The sequence below is a fragment of the Myotis nattereri genome, assembly GCF_964212035.1.
Source record: "Myotis nattereri genome assembly, chromosome: 10".
Lineage (NCBI taxonomy): Eukaryota > Metazoa > Chordata > Mammalia > Chiroptera > Vespertilionidae > Myotis > Myotis nattereri.
The window spans coordinates 19,665,296-19,680,424 of NC_138085.1; positions in this window are offsets into that span (position 1 = coordinate 19,665,296).

Here is a 15,129-nt window from a genome sequence, read left to right on the forward strand (position 1 = left end):
TTTTGTGTGTGTGTGTGTGTGTGTGTGCATGTGTGTGTGTGTGTTGGGTTTCTTGGTGGTGGTTTTTTGTTTTTTTTTTTGTACTTCCATATAAATTTTTTGTGATATTTGTTGTAGCTCTCTGAATTAAGTCATTGGACATTTGAAAGTTGTTAATTCTTCCTGTCTTTGAACACCATATGTACTTTTATTAATTTGTATCTTCTTCAACTTCTTCCTGTCTTTCTTCCTTTCTTTCAGTTTCTTCGTTTCTTTCACTTTCTTCTTTCTTCCACTTCTTTCTTTCTTTCTTTCTTTCTTTCTTTCTTTCTTTCTTTCTTTCTTTCTTTCTTCCCCTCTTTCTTTCTTTCTTTCTTCCCCTCTTTCTTTCTTTCTTTCTTTCTTTCTTTCTTTCTTTCTTTCTTTCTTTCTTTCCCTTCCTTCCTTCCTTCCTTCCTTCCTTCCTTCCTTCCTTCCTTCCTTCCTTCCTTCCTTCCTTCTTCTTCATGATCTTTATTATGTTCAGGTGAATTCCCTCTATTCACCTCAACAGGTGGCATGGGTGAAGCTGCAACCCAGGTACATGCCTTTGACTGGGAATCGAACGCATGATCCTTTATTGTAGTCAAATAAATATAAGATTTAGAGTTTTAACCACATTTAAGTATACATCAAGTATATTGACATGCAATTCTCACCACCATGTATCCCCAAATTTGTATTTATTTATTCATTTTTGCTTTTCATGGCTTTTATCTCTGTTAATAAATTTATTGGGGCAGGGTGGTTTTAGGTGTGTACAATTCAGTAATAGGTCACTTGTAGGTCAGTTTTTTCTAACTGACTTCTAGTTTTATACAGTTATGATCAGAAAAGATTCTTGATATGATTTCAATCTTCTTAAATTTACTGAGACTGTTTTTGTGCCCTAACATGTGGCCTATCTAGATAATGTTGCACGTCCACTTAAAAAGAATGTATATTCTACTGCTTCAGGGTGAAATGCTCTGAAGATACCAATTAAATCCATTTGATCTATTGTGTTATTTCTGTCCACTCTTTTTTTTTTTTTAAAGACTAGGTGTGAGGCCGCCCTGTGCAAGGGTGAGGCAGCACCCAAGTCTTCCCCCCCGCCTTCTCCCTCCCCCCCCAGCCCCCGCCCATCTCCCTCCCCCCACATCCTCTGCCCGTCTCCCTCCGCCCCCACCCACAGTGGCCCCAGCCCAGGAGGAGGTCAGGGCCCAAGTCTCCCCCCCACCTTCTCCCTCCCCCCCCAGCCCCCGCCCGTCTCCCTCCCCCCCCCAGCCACCGCCCATCTCCCTCCACCCCCACCCGCAGGGGCCCCAGCTCAGGGGAGCCAGGGGAGCCAGGGGAGCCTAGGGGAGCCAGGGGAGCATGTCACATGCTAGGGGGAAGGGAACGCTTCACTGATTTCAGTGTCACCCTTGCGCAGGGGCCACCCTAATCTCCTCTGTATCATTCCAGCTTTACTATATGTGCTGCTGCTGCTGTGGAGTCCAGCACCAGGCCACTCTTTGCTTCTTGATTTTCTGTGCGGAAGATCCAGCCATTGATGCCAGTGGGATGTTCAAATCCCCTACCACGTCTGTATTATTGTTGAACTCTCCATTTATGTACATCAGGATTTGATTTACACATTTACTTGCTCTTATGTTGAAGAAATACATGTTTGCAAGGGTTATATCCTCTTGTTGGATTGCTCTCTCTTTATCATTCTGTGGTGTCCATTCTTATCGCTCAATACAGCCTTTGTTTTAAAGTCTATTTTGTCAGCTATAGGTTTACCTCCCCGGCTTATTTTTCATTTGTATTTGCATGAAATACCTTTTGCCATCCCCTTGCTTTTTGTCTGTATATCTTTCATTCTGAGGTAGGTCTCTTGTTGACTGCATATATATGGTCCTTGATTTCTTATCGATTCAGCTACCATGTCTTTTAATTGCAGCAGTCAAGCCACTTACATTTAAAGTGATTGTTCGTAGATATGTTTCATTCTTTTAACTCTGTTTCCCTTTTATTCCTTCTTGATAGTTCTTATACTAATGGTTTGGTGGTAACACACTTCTTTTGCTGTTTCTTGTCTGGGAAGCTCTTTATTTCTCCATCAATTTTAAATGACAGCCTTGCTGGGTAAAGTAGTCTTGGTTGAAGGTCCTAGCTTTTCATTATTTTGAATATTTTGTGCCAATCCATACTGGCCTGGTATGTTTTTGTAGGGAAATAAGCTTACATTCTTATGGGAGCTCCTTTGTAGGTAACTGACCGTCTTTCTTTTGTTGCTTTTAAGATGTCCTGTCTTTAATCTTTGTCATTTTCATGATGATGTGTCCTGTTGTCAAGCCTTTTTGGGTTCATCTTGTTTGGGACTCTGTGCTTCCTGGACATGTGTCTCTTCCTTCACCAGGTTAGGGAAGTGTTCGGTCATTATTTCTTTTAATATGGTGTAGTCCCTTAACCTTTCTTTTGTCCTTGTACTCCTATAATGTGGATGTTGTTAATGTTTCATGTTGTCCCAAAAGTCCCCTAAACAGTCCTCATTTTTAAAGGTTCTTTTTTTCTTTTTGCTGCTTTTGTCTTCTGTGACCCTGTCTTCCAAATCACTAATTTGATTCTCTCCTTAATCAAATTATTTATTTTCTCTAGTGTATTCTTCATTTCAAGGATTTTACTCTTTATTTCTGACTGGATCTTTTATATGGCTTAAATGTTCTTTTTCATGCCTACTATCAGTTTTCAAGTTCCCACTGATTTCATCCATTCTTCACCTAACTTCAATTAACTATCTGGAATATTGCTTGCCTCACTTTGTTTAGCACTTTTTCGGATGTGTCCCCTGTTCTTAAATTTGGGGCCTGTTTCTTTGCATGCTGGCTGCCTCTGTGTGTATGTTTCTTTGTATTAAAATCCAGGTCTTCGTAGTGTGGCTTCGTGAAGTAGGAGTCCTGTGGAACCCAGTGGCAATTTCTTCTTGATCATCTGAGTTGAGTGCTCCAGGGATGTCCCGTGTGTGTTATGTGAACCTTCCTGTGGCAGTTGATTCTTGATGGCTGTTGGCCCATTCATGTACTGATTCGATGCTCAGGCTAGTTGGCTGTGACCACAGTGTACCCTGCCTACAGTGTAGTGTATGAGCTGCTGACAGGTGTTGACCACGTGGAGCGCAATTTATCTCAGCGGTGTCTGGTGCTTGCCTAGATCTCTCTTTGGCTATGCTACTTCTGAGGCTACTTGTATCCTTCTCTGATGTGCTCTGAAGCTGGATATCGGCTTGTTGGTCCTGGGGCTTCCTGGGAGGGACTCTGGTGCTGAACAATGTCAGATGCTTGATGTGACTCTCCCAGGGCAATCTATTTGCATCTACAAAGCAATTCACAATTTGTGACAGCCTCTGCTGAGGCCCAGTGAGCACAGGAAGGTCCAAGCAGGGCACCAAAGCTGGCTTTGACTAGCACTGAGCCTGGGGACAGGTCAGCAAAAGTCCCAGAGCACACCATGTTCTGCCTCCCTGTCTGCCTCCATCTGCCGGGTGCCTGTTTCTCTCAGTTAATGAAAGAGTCTCTGGAAGCACTCAAGTTGCATGAGGTAGGTTCTCAGGGAGTCCCCAGGTAGAGGTGAGTGGTGTTCACCAGATGGATGCAGGTTCAAGCTCAGTGTCAGTGTAGGATTTAGACAGATGAAGAAGGTGAGAATATGCTTCAGGTACAGGGAGTGGACATTCGGCCTGGAGGCAGGAGAGATGAACACTGGACAGACCAGAGCATATGCCCCTCAGATGCCTGTGAGTGAGGGGTCAGGGCAGGGAAACAGAAGACCCTGCATGGAGGGAAAGGGTAGAGGGATAAGCGGACCAACCACAGAGTGGTCAGAGCAGGAGAGACAGCAGCCCCTCCATGGGAAGGCAGGGCAGCAGGGTCAGGGGACCAGGGGAGGGGCCGATGGACAGGTATGAGAGGGAATGCTGCCAAGGGGCAGGGCTGGGGGCAAGGGCTCCACCATGGGGAACAAGGAACTCTCCATAGAGGGGTCTGTTTCCCCTGTTACCTATCTCTACTCCCATGTCCCCCGTCCCTGACCCCTCCATGGATGGTGCCCTAACCCCCCTATTTTGCTCAGACTATGTGGGGTCCTTTGCCCTCCCTGCCCTGCTACCTCCCTGGAGGATGCCCTCTCCCCCCTGCCCTGCCATCTATTTCAGGACCTGTGCTAAAATCCTTGCTGTCTCAAAGTAGGCCTCCCTATCCTCGCAGCCTCTCCTCTCCATGGAGGTTTCCCTATTCCCTCTCATGCATGCCATGTCCCTCCATGTAGGATTCTGTCCTCTCCCTGCCCTTCTCCCTCAAACTGGGGCTCCCTTTCTCCACTGCTTGCCCCCTCAAAGTGAGGTTCTCTGTCCCCCTGCCGTGCCCCCTCCATGAAGGAAACCTTCCTCCCTGACCCTCCCCCTCAAAGTGGGGTTCTCTACACCCCTGCCATGCCCCATCCATGGAGGGTACCTTCTCCTCCCTGCCCCTCCCCCTAAAGTTGGGATCCCTGTCCCCCTGCCCTGCTCCCTCAATGGATAGTTCTGTCTCCTCTGTGCCCTGCTCTCTCAAAGTGAGGTCCCCTTTCCTCCTGCCCTACCCTCTGCATGGGGATTACCTGTCCAACTGCGCTGCCCCCTCCCCATAGAGGTTTCCTGGTCTCCCCTCTCCTCCCTGCCCTGCCCCCTATAATTGGGGTTCCCTTCCTTCCTGTCCTCCCCACTGCATGGAGGGTTTCCTGTACCCACTATTCCATCCCTGCAAGTGCAGTTCCTTGTTCCCCAGCTCTAACTCCTTTCTGAAGGTTTCCCTGGCCCCCTGCCCTGCCCCCTCCATGAAGGTTTCCCTGTCTCCTGCCCTCCACCCTCTATGGAGAGTCCCCTCTCCTACCTGCCCTGTCCCCTCCATGGAGTGTGCCCTCGCCCCCCTGCCCTGTCCCATCCATGGAGGGTTTCCTGTTCCTCTGCTCTGCCCCCTCCAAGGAGGGTCCCCTCTCCTCCCTGTCTGGCCCATCCCTGTTGGGTTACCTGGCAAGCCCCCCCCCCCTCGAGTCCTGCCCCCTCCATGGATGGTTCCCTGCCCCACCTGTTCTGTACCCTCCATGGAGGTTTCCCTGTCACCACTGCCCTGCCCCCTCCCTGGAGGGTCCCCTCTCCTCCGTGCCCAGTCTACTCCAAGGAGTATGCCCTCTCCCCCCAGCCCTGTCCCATCCACGGAGGGTTCCCTTATCCTCTGCGCTGCCCTCTCCATGGAGGGTCCCTTCTCCTCCCTGCCTTGTCCTCTCCAAGGAGAGTCCCCTCTCCTCTCTGCCCAGTCCACTCCATGAAAGTCCCCACTTTCCCTGCCCTCCCTCCTCCATGGAGAGTCCCCTCTCCTCTCTGACCGGCCAATCCTTGGAGGGTCCCATGTTGCCAGTCCCCACTGCCCTGCCCCATCAATGGACAGTTCCCTGCTCCCCAAACCCCCTGCACTTCCCCCTCCATATAGAGCACCCATTACCACTATCCTTCCCTTCCTTGGAGGGTCCCTTCTCCTTCCTGCCCTGTTACCTCCACGGAGGGGTCCCCCCTCCTCCCTGTTTGGCCTATGACTGTAGGTTTCCCTTTCCCCGTCTCTGCCCTCTCCTCCCTGCCCTGTACCCTCCATGGAGGGATCCTTCTCCTCCCTGACCCATGCCCTCCGTGGAGGGTCCCTACTCCTCCCTACCTGTTCCCTCCGTGGAGGGTTCCCAAAACCCTACTGTCCCCCTGCATGGAGAGTACCTTCTCCTCCGTGACCCGTCCCCTCCATGGAGGTTCCCATCACCTCCCTGTCTTGTCCCCTCCATGGAGGGTCCTCTCTCCTCCCTGTCTGTCCCCTTCATGGAGAGTTCCCATCACCCTACAGTCCCCCCTGCATGGAGGGTCCCAATTCCTCCCTGCCCTTCTCCATCATGGAGGGTCCCCTCTCCTCCCTGCCCTTCCCCTCCATGGAGGTATCCTTCTCCTCCCTGACCCATCCCCTCTATTGAGGGTCCCCACCCCTCCTTGCCTGTTCCCTCCATGGAGGGACCCCTCTACTGCCTACGTGTCCCTGAAAGGAGGGTCCCCTCTTCTCCTGGCCCATCACCTCCATGGAGTTTCCCCTCGCACCCATGCCTGTCCCCTCCATGGAAGTTTCCCTGCCCCCACTGCCCTGCACCCTCCATGGAAGGTCCCATCTTCTCCCTACCCTTGCCGCCTCCATGGAGGGTCCCATCTCCTCCCTGCTCTCTCCCCTCCATGGAGGGTCCGCTCTCCTCCCTACCTGTCCCCTCCATGGAAGGTTCCCCACTGCCCTGCACCCTCCATGGAGGGTCCCATTTCGTCCCTGCCCTTTACCCTCCATGGAGGATCCCCACTCCTCCCTGCCTGACACCTCCATGGAGGTTCCCCCTCCTCCCTGCCTGTCCCCTCAATGGAGGGTTCCCATTCCCCATGGCCCTGCACCCTCCATGGAGGGTCAACTTTCGTCCCTGCCCTGTACCCTCCATGGAGGATTCCCTTTGCTCCTGGCCCTGTCCCCTCCATGGAGGGTCCCCTCTCCTCCCTGCCTGTCCCTCCATGGAGGATTCCTAGTCCCCACTGCTCTGCATCCTCCTTGGAAGGTCGCTTCTTCTCCCTACCCTGTCCCCTCCATGGAGGGTCCCCTCTCCTCCCTACCCTCACCCTTCCATGGAGGGTCTTATCTCCTCCCTGCCTGATCCCTCCATGGAGGGTCCCCTCTCCTCCCTTCCTTTCCCCTCCATGGAGGGTCCCCTCTCCTCCCTGCCCTCTCCCCTCCATTGAGGGTCTCCTCTCCTCCCTGCCTGTCCCCTCCATGGAGGGTCCCCTTTCCTCCATGCCCTCTCCCCTCCATGGAGGGTCCCTTCTCCTCCCTTCCTTTCCCCTCCATGGAGGATCCTCTCTCCACCCTGCCCTGCCCCCTCCATGGAGGTTTCACTGCCTCCCCTACCCTGCCCCCTCCATGGAAGGACCCCTTCCCCCTGCCCTGCCCCATCCATGCAGGGTCTTCTGTTTCCCTGCCTGGTCCCATCACTCACAGGCTCTGCGACGCATGTGCTCTGGTCCCCAGTGTTCATCTGTCCTGCCTCCAGGCCGTGTCCACTGTCTGCACCTGAAGCACATCTCACCGTCTTCATATGCCCAAATCCTCCCGGGCTCTCAGGACACATGTCAAATATCATTTCAAATGTCAAATCACCGAGTGATCTTTAAAAAATATAAATCAGATCCCCCTATTCTCGTGCCTAAAAGCCTTCCTGCTGTGACAGCAATTTCAACCCACACTAGGGCCCTCTATGTCCCCCCGCCCCCCGCCCCACACTCTCTGCTGTTCCCATCCAGCCTGGCTGTCCTTGCCCTGGCGCACTGCCTCTCCTTTTGGGGTGGCTTCCCCAGGTCTCCATGGGGCCAGCTCTGTCTCAACAGCCATATCTCAGTTTAAACATATTGGGGAGCCCTTTCCTGAGCCTGCTAGGGAGTCACTCTGCTCTGAAGCCCCCATGTAGCCCTATGGTATATCACCTGGCAGTAGGTCACAATACTAACAGAGGTCAGAATGCTAAGACAGGTCATAGAGGTAACCTAGCCACCATGCCAGGTCAGCCATGTGGGCCAACCTCTCAAGTTTTCTGGTGGTGGTGTTGTTAAAAATCAGTGAATAAACATTTATTGACCCCAACATACCAAAGGCCCTCTACAGAAACCACAGGAGGTGTGGCTCTCCTGGGTCCTGGCCCTCAGTAACCAGGTGTTCTTCAAAGTGAAAACTGGGTGGGAGGGTGTGTCAGAGAAGCCAGGGAGGGACTCCACTTGAGTTGCTGGCTTTGAGGCTGGAGGAAGGGATCAAAGGCCAAGATTTTTGGGAGCCCCAGGAATCTGGGAGTGGCTTTGGCAGGGACACAGAAGGGAACTGTGCCATAAGGAATGGATTCTGTCACCTCCCCATGTGCAGGCCCCCGAGGCCTCCTGGGAGGAGGGCAACCCAATGAACCACCTCAGGTTTCTGACCCACAGCACCTGGGACCCCACATTTTGTCCTGTGAACCACTGCGTTTAAGGTCATAGGTCAGGGCACCAATAGAAATCTTTTGCGTCCCTGTGGCTCCCTAGTCATATAAGCTAAGTCTATTTTCTTCATGGCTCTTCCTATCTTCTGAAATAAAGTGTGGCCTTGGTTCTTGTTCACCTGTCTGTCTCTCAGGCCCTCTCAGCACCTGAAAGGTGACCTGTGAAGGCCCCGCCCCCAAGACCCAGGTAGACAGCACACACTTGCTGAATGATTTCCTGAGCAAAGAGCTCTTTTAGATTTCATAAATTTTTTATTTGTAATAAACCTGATTCATTAACATGTACATACATATGATATCTTCATCCTCTTTAGGACATCCCACATAGATTCATGAATTTTTAAAATATCTTAATTTTTTGGTCAAAACCCGCGTCTCAATTTCTTGTTCAGAAATGCAGTAGCTGCTTTGTGACCTGCCTCGGGGAGGAGAGGGTTCTGACTGCAGACCAGGTTCACGCCAGGATGTTGCTCCTGTTCCTGGTCCTTCACAGGCCAGTCCTTTGGCCTCTGGTGGCCAGTTGACCCATGATGCGCCCTTACACCTCATCTCCTATTCACCAGCCTGGTGTTGCTTCCTGTGTTGGTCACAAGGTGCAATATACAGATCCTGTAACATAGAACCCACACCTGAAACCTATATGTTTTTGTTGACCAATGTCACCCCAATGGATTTAATATATAAAAATATTAAAAAAAAAAAAAAAAAAACAACACACACTTTAGTTATTTTGCAGATTGAAACTGGTTCAGGGAGATGAAGTGACTGGTCTGAGGTTCCCCAATATTCCCACTGCCCATGATTCTGAATGCCCAGCACTTTCTTGTCTTTCTCCCATTAGACTTCAAAGGTCCTGCCTTTTAAAAATCCAAAGGAGCTGCAAAAACAGTAGGAAGCTTCAAACCTCCTTTGGAAAGCACACTTTAAGTCAGCAGAGTGGAACATCTTCTCTATGAGTGTTTCTTTGCTTCTTTGTTCATTCATTTGCCAAATGTATGTTTTACAGACATTTCTAGAACTGACCTTTTCAGTACTGGATCTCCCTCTCAGAAGGTGCCTAGGCCTGTGCTAGGACCTAAGAGTTCCCAGTGCTGAATGGGAATTCAGCAATGACTTTTGAAGGTTTCTTTTTAAGAAATATATACAAATTCTGAATTACTTTTATCACTAGATACTAGGAAGGGTTCTCCCCTCACAAGAGCCTTTATGCTATTTTCACAAGACCCCTGCTCAGTATCTGGTGAAAGAAGCTCAGCTTACGTTACAGAAACACAACAGCTGAAACCACAGCACGATTTTTATAATAAGGAATTTCCTGCCAAAACCGGTTTGGCTCAGTGGATAGAGCGTTGGCCTGCGGACTGAAAGGTCGCAGGTTCCATTCCGGTGAAGGGCATGTACCTGGGTTGCAGGCACATCCCCAGTAGGAGATGTGCTGGAGGCAGCTGATCGGTGTTTCTCTCTCATCGATGTTTCTAACTCTCTATCTCTCTCCCTTCCTCTCTGTAAAAAAATCAATAAAATATATTTTTTAAAAAAAAGAGAAAGAAATTTCCTTTGCACATTGTAGCGAGGAAGAAAAACCTTTAAGAAGAAATGTCAGATAGAGTTACAGTTTTGTATGAATAAAGATAAGTACGGATCAAAGTTGCAAATATATTCAGTATGTTTAATGTGCAGAAAAAATATAGCTTATTTATTTATTTCTAAACGGATTTTCTCTTGAGTCCCCCACCAGGGGATAGAGGGGATAAGAGCAAAAGAAAATATTTAGCTCAATTAAATATCTGAGTTCAGCCTCATGAACTGAATCCTGTCTTTAAATGAACCCAGTGCCTTTCCCATTGGTGTTATATGGGATGGGAGGCGGAGCTATTTTGTTTTTCTGGCAACAGGGGCAGAGTCTTTGTATCTCCTATTGTAGCTCAGGGAGTAGCTAGTCTGGGTCCATGTGTGGGGTCCTACTCCAAGTTTCCCTCTGGAGTTCTACTCACCCAGAGAGTGAGGACATGCAGCATCCCTGTTGGGGGCTCCCAGTCTGCCCAGATAATCCCAGGGGAGCAGTCCTCAGCCCTCCAATTCTACCCCAGTGTGTGTGTGTCCCCCTCTCCCCTCTGAGAGTCCTGGCTGCAGAGGAGGGGACAGGAGGCATCTGCAGTTCCCTGTCCTCAATCTCTTCATTTGTTCCCACAGTTACCAGAGCTCAGAAGGCTTTGCTACTCCTTCCTATCCATACAGACCTTCCCTGATGGAAAATTTGAGAACACTGGAAAACAGGGCACATGAAGACTTTTCAAGAGTATGTAAGTGTTTACAAAGTATTTGAGAAAATTAATTTCTAAATTCTGTTCCTTCTAGGTGCTCTTTTCAAATTTGATCTGCCTGAGGAGTCATCTGTGATTATTTTTTTTTCCATCTCACCTTTCACAGTTTCTCCTCTCATTTTAGTAAAGAAAACCATGCCTTCCCCACCTCCTCCCAGAAATCTTACCATTGCCCCTGGGGGTGACACTCTCCAGCCCTCTGAACTATGAGTGCATGCCAGCTAATGGCACTGCACGAAGCAAACTCTATCTGAGAAGGAATTCTTAGGGTAATCTGAAGGCAGCAGGAAAAACAAAAGCAGAGACTTCAGAGGTAGTTGGAGCCTTTGTCACCTCCAGCTACACAAATGTTAAACACAGCCTGACACCTGGCCAGACAGTGTAAAATCTCACAGTGCTCAAAATGGTTGATAAAAGGGAAAAATGGATAATTTTCTGTTAAATAAACATCTGCATAATAAGAACTAAAAAAAACCTAGTTGTCTTCCATAATTCAGGCACTTTACATGTATTGTTCTAATCCCACAATGGTCCCCATGTGCCTCCCATTTTAGAAAGCAGAGAACTGAAGTCAGAGAACTGAAGACAGGAGGCCAGAATTGGTGGGGCTCCAAATCCAGCCAAGTCGGCTCCCCCAGAGCAAGCTGCCTCCTGTGTCCAGGGTTTCTTGTCCTCCTGATGGAAAGTCTGACCTTCCGTTCCTAAGACACATGCTGGTGTCTTCATGAATTTCAACCAATTTCCAAAAGCACCAGTGGGAAAAGAATTTTTACGGTTAAGGACAGCAATAGGGACACAGAAGAGACTCTCATTCAGAACAATTGGAGCATAGACAATGTTTACAGATCTGATTCTGAATAAATGAATGAATGTCACACTGGGCTCAAGGTTTAGACAGGTGCAGCTACAGAGAGAATCCAGAGACCACTCATCTGCTCTGTAGACATGGGAGCATGCTATGAATGACACTTGCCATGACACCTGTCTTGTTGACAAGAATTATGCAGACGGCTTCAGCGGATATACAAAACTTTATTAAATAAAAAAAAATCTTTAGCCAGTACCACTTTGGCTCAGTGGATAGAGTGTCAGCCTGCAGACTCAAGGGTCCCAGGTTCGATTCCGGTCAAGGGCATGTACCTTGGTTGTGGGCACATCCCCAGTGGGGGGCGTGCAGGAGGCCGCTGGTCGATGTTTCTCTCTCATGGATGTTTCTAACTCTCTATCCCTCTCCCTTCCTCTCTGTAGAAAATCAATGAAACCTATTTTAAAAGAAATTCTTTAGAAAAAAATCTTTAGTTGTTGTTTTTTAAAGTGAATTACTGAATCTTCTGAAACTTATTTTGGCTTTTGAAAAAGTTCAAAAAATTCCACATTCTTTTTATAGTTTCTTCCTTCGTTGATTTTTTTTCTCTCCAATACTGGAAAAAGATAAAAAAATAAAGGCATGTTGAAAGAAGAACATAAACTTCTCCATAATTTCACATCCCACAGTTAGATAATAGTATGATCTTTTCCCTTTGTTTCTTTGTGTGTTTTTTTTTTCCTTTTTATATAGGTATGTATATGTATGCACAGTATAAAGTTGCCAAATTTGGAATTATATATCGAAATGTGTATGCACATATATTTATAAAAATATATGTACACATACTTTTTGCTTCCTCTTGTTCTTAAAATTATACCATAAACCGTCCCGCATATTCTAAGAGAGTCCTATCTTAATGGCTTTGTAATATTCCAGCATATGTTTAAATCACAATTCAGATAACCAAAATTCTATCACTGGTCATTTAAGTTTTTCCCACTTGTTCAGTGTTACGAATAATAAAAAGAATCAGCACTTTCTAAAACTTTTTCTGTTTTTTGAATTAAAGAAAACTAATTTTAAAATCACTAAAATCCTTTGAGAATAGAAATGTTTTATTTTGCACTTTGCAGTAGAGTAGCCAGTAGCCGCATATGGCTATTGAGCTCTTGAGAGGTGGTTAGTGCAACTTAGGAGCGTGATTTCACCTTTGACTTCATTTTAAATTAGCCTCATGTGGGTAATGTCTACCTTATTGGTCAAAGCAGAACTTGAGAGCGCCGAACCCTAACCACTAGGCCTCCAGGGACTGTGGTACATATAATGAACAACATAAACTGATGAACAAAAACAGATCCAGAGACAGAGAAACATCTATCAGACCACCAACCTCAGAGGGAAGGTAGGGGAGGGTGGGGGTAAGAGGGAGAGATCAACCAAAGGACTTATTTGCATGCATATCGGCCTAACCACTGGACACAGACAACAGGGTTTGAGGGCATGAGTGGGGAGGGTAATGTGGGGATAAGGACACATATGCAATAACTTAATCAATAAAGAAATTTTATAAAAACAAACAAACAACAAAGCAGAACTTGAAACTTGGGAGCTCAGTGCACTGCTTTGAGAATTTGCTTGTATGCAGGAATACCCCCATCTTGTGGTCTTTTAGAATATTGCTTCTGAAATATTTGGAACTAAGGTGTATTAGCAAGAGTGAGCAAGTATTTTTTCTTATAACTTCAGAACGTTCATAAACCATAAGAGTCACCTGGTAGATTATATAAATTATCTGGAAGTTTTAAGACTGGCATGGCTAAAAGACAGTCCGCACACAGGGCAAATGAATTGCAGTGGACAGTAAATATTTAGAAAAACACTAAGAATAGAGTCACTCTTTTGATTGGGACATACGGAGGATTTTAAACAGAGGGACCTTGTTATCTCCCAAGTCCAACAGTATTACTATGTACAGATAAAGCTTCGTATGGTTATTCCTAGAATTAGTACAATTGGGACATGATCACTTTTAGGCATCAAGGATATCTTTTTCCAAGAATGGCGAAATGTGAAGAGTTCCTGGAAGTTATTACATCCTTGAAATAGCCTTGAAACATATTGTATTGGAGATTTATCCCTAAAGCACACCCCTTTTGGGGTATGTTAACCAAATATCCAGGATGCTACTTTAGCCTTTCTTTTTTTTTTTGAACTTTGAAAGATCAGATTTAATGCTTGGGTCCAACCCCAGCAGGTCCAGGGGTCCCCAAAGGTGTGTACGGAGTTGGCGAAGAAGGAATGACACATAGGCAGCGTTCAGGTGATCATCATAGCCAGGTTCTGTAGCTAGGTTCTCTTGCCATGTTCTCTCGCTAGGTTCTCCAGCCAGGTTCTCCAGGTTCTCCAGCCAGGTTCAGTGGCCAGGTTCTGTCCAGGTTCTCTAGCCATGTTCTCTTGCTAGGTTCTTCAGCCAGGTTCTGTAGCCAGCATCTGCAGCCAAGTTCTGTCTAGGATCTCCAGCCAATTCCTGTAGCCGGGTTCTGTCCAGGATCTTTTGCCATGTTCTCTCACTAGGTTCTGTCTCTAGGTTCTGTCTACTTTAGTCTTTAGGGCTCATGCTAAGCTTAGCAGAAGAAATGGGAAAAGGGCAATAAAATGAGGTCCAATGGACTTTGTGAAACAAGGCAGAATGGCCAAACCTCAAATCCCCTGCAACAAATGAGGTAAATTATCAAGCATTGGAAAGCGAATCCCATAGCTAGTTACTGGAATTTATTTAGCCATATGTAAGTAATGAGCAGTAACTATCTTGTCATCTGTAATTATTGGGAACAATCAAGTTTTTATAAGGAAGCTCAGTTTTTGTTTGGTTTCAACGTCTCACACTGGCCTTGGAACAGTTCCCTGTTGCATTAGAACAACTAATACATCTATTGTGTTTCAATAAAAGCTATTGGCTGTTATTTATTTTTCTTTTAGGATAAGTTAGTCATAAATGACTATGGTGGGCGCGCTGGGGCTGTGGTCTCTTCTCCACATCCCGCAGGGAGGGGGAGACTTGAACCGGTTCGAGCAAGTTAGGAGGCTCTTTGGAGTTTAAAGAATAATGAAAGACAGACATAAACTAGATTAAAAGCTTGGGCTGGGTGTGGTGTCTGCCCTTTGACTCCAGGGACAGACAGAGAGAGTCTGCCCTCTGGAGGGACAGGCACAGAGAGAGCCAGCTCTGAAAGCTGTTTATTATATACTCCAATTACAGGAAGTTACATCACATCTGGGTGGGCCTGAGACATCATGAGATCCATCCCCTTAACACTGGGCCAGAGAGTCAGACTGAGTGACATCCAATCTTTTGACTGGTCCCGCCCTCAGGGCATGGCTCTGACCTTGCCCTGAGTCCCAGCTGATGTCTATTAAGCCAAGTGTATTCTAAGGGCCCTTAACAAATTAGTGATTCTCTGATAAGTCATCAGAACCCAATGATTAACATCAATTTTATTTTATTTTTTTTGGTGGTATGTGCAGATTTGGTCTGCATTTACACCATTCACATTTCTCTTGTCAACAAATAAAAATAAATACTTCCATAGCCATGTTGCCTTCCTTTTTTATGAAAAGTAATATTTATGGTACAGAAAACATTTAATAGATGTAGAATAAACAGTGTACAATAAACAGTGATCATATCTTGCCCTCTTTCTTTATATTTTCATTTTTTAAGAAATAAGGAAACACTCGGGCTGGGTAGCTCAGTTGGTTGGAGCATCGTCCCATACACCAAAAAGTTTCAGGTTTGATTCCCAGTCAGGGCACATACCTAGGTTTCTGGTTCAATCCCCAGTCATGGTACATACAGAAGGTAGCATTCAATGATTCTCTCTCACATAG